Source organism: Myotis brandtii, unplaced genomic scaffold (assembly GCF_000412655.1).
Source record: "Myotis brandtii unplaced genomic scaffold, ASM41265v1 scaffold221, whole genome shotgun sequence".
In the NCBI taxonomy this organism is placed as follows: Eukaryota; Metazoa; Chordata; class Mammalia; order Chiroptera; family Vespertilionidae; genus Myotis; species Myotis brandtii.
The window spans coordinates 85,226-87,427 of NW_005358287.1; positions in this window are offsets into that span (position 1 = coordinate 85,226).

A 2,202-nucleotide genomic window follows, 5' to 3' on the forward strand; every position below is an offset into this window, starting at 1 on the left:
ACGCCCCACACTGGGGATCGAGCCCACAACCCAGGCATGTGCCCTGACTGGGAATTGAACTGTGACCTCCTGGTTCCTGGGTCAATGCTCAACCACTGAGCCACGCCAGCCGGGCTTCAGTTGCTGGTTGATCAGTGTTTAACAACTAGCTCTATGGGGGGTGGGAGAAGCCCTGGTTAGTAATGTTTGCCCGCTTCTGTGGTGTCATAGTCCTACTGTGGCTGGTTTCAAGCTGCCAACCTGACATCACTGAACATGGCGTTAGGAAGAGGTGGCCACCGTCCATTCTTGTGGCTGGAACCAGCCAGTCCTAGCACACTGCGTGCCTTCACAGATGAATGAAACTGTAGCATTTCATCTACGTGTTGGGCACGAGCCTACTTCTGCTGCCTAAAAAGACGTACTTAAGGCCTATAGCCTTGGAGGGAAAATTAGCTTTTCATTTGTTTATTGAAACACTGTATTCCCCTGTTCATAGGTGATGCGGACTCTTCTTGTTGTTCAGAGAGTATGCTAGTCTTTTCTGTATTTGCCCTTTCCCATGGACCAGATGGAGAGCTAGTTGTTCCTGTCGGCTTACCCTCTCCTTCCCGAGCAAGCAGAATTCCTATCGGGTACTCGTTCGCGGTGACACCCGTTATACCCTGTGTCATATCCGTGTTTGAGACTGGATACATAAATAGTATGTATGACATGCAGCCCTACTTTGATGTCATTAGGGAGACATCTTGGTTGATACTACAAAACCTTCCTCAGCTCCTTTGCTGTCTTGCTCCTTTCCTATCTGACCACAGGAATGGGGGGGATCGGTTTCCCTATATCTGTAAATAAAGACTTGCCCCTTCCATCTCTACTGTGTAGACAAATTAGCAAGTATTTTACATCAAGAATGTCAATGAAGGGTTTCTTATTTCCTTGGAAGTTTATAAAAAAATGTTGTGAAAGATGAGCTTGTAAATACTCTGTTATTCTATTTTATAGCCTCAACTCGAATACATAATGTCACGATGTATGCATCTTAACATCTGATACTGTGTCTGGGCTGATTTTATTATAAAATAGAGTCTGGAATTTTATATTTGGTAAATGTATTAAAGACAACCAGATACCAGCATCAGAAGTTTGACAACAGAAATATTGATAAGATAGAAGATATTTATTAAAAACAAACTCAAGACCCTTGTTTTCTTAAACATATTGACTTGGTGTCTCATACCTTAGTAGGTATGTTTGACATATTTCTCTTTTTATGTTGACGATGAACTTGCATTCTAGTCCAGAAAATGTAAGCAACTCCTACTGTAATAAATGCTGGCTCACTACTCTTGTGGGTTTAAGCCCACTAAAATATGAATTCCCTGACTTATCCTATATGAAGGTGTATGGCTTTTGAAATGTTGCAAGCTATTTTAAAAACTATAGGAATGCAATGTATATCAAATACAATATATTAATATTTTAAGAGAGTTACGATAGATGATGACACAAGTCAGTGAAAGATTTGAATATAGCATAAAGAGGAATTGCTGTCAGGTGTCTAAGGAATAATTAAATTGAGATGGAGGAAAGTGTTGCTAATGAATCAAAGGGACATTTAAGTGGGATTCCGTTTCTCTGTTTTTTACTGAAATAGCTGACAGACAAAAAGCATCAATCAGTGAAAGTCTATTTGGGGGAGGAGACACCACTGTGTCGTGTGTGTCTACACTGGGTCAATCACTTAACAAGGACTAAACTGGTGACTTAGTCTTCCGAGGGTGTTTAAGATAATGCTAGCTGATCATGTGACATTTTCTATGTCAATAGATGGTGAGTTAAGAAATCATTTGAAATGTTCCAGGATAATTATCTAAATAGTAAGAATGAACACATTAAATGGTCTGGCCAATGCCTTTATAATGTGCCCATACATATGTTCAGATTTTATTGAGTTAGTTCAGGTTTGTGGATTTCACAGCAAGCTCTCAAAAAAGGAACTCAGGCTGTGCTGGACAAACCGCTGCCTTAATTACACAAAAATTCCTCTGAATTACCTCACTTTTAGCTACTTATAATTCAAAGGCAGATCCAGACTCTTCGCTGACCCAGTTTGCATATTTCAGCATTCTTCTAGATAAATGGTTCAGTCTCAACTACTAATGACAGTAGAAAATGTCACATCATCAGCTAGTATTATATTGAATTATTCTACAATTTTCAAGT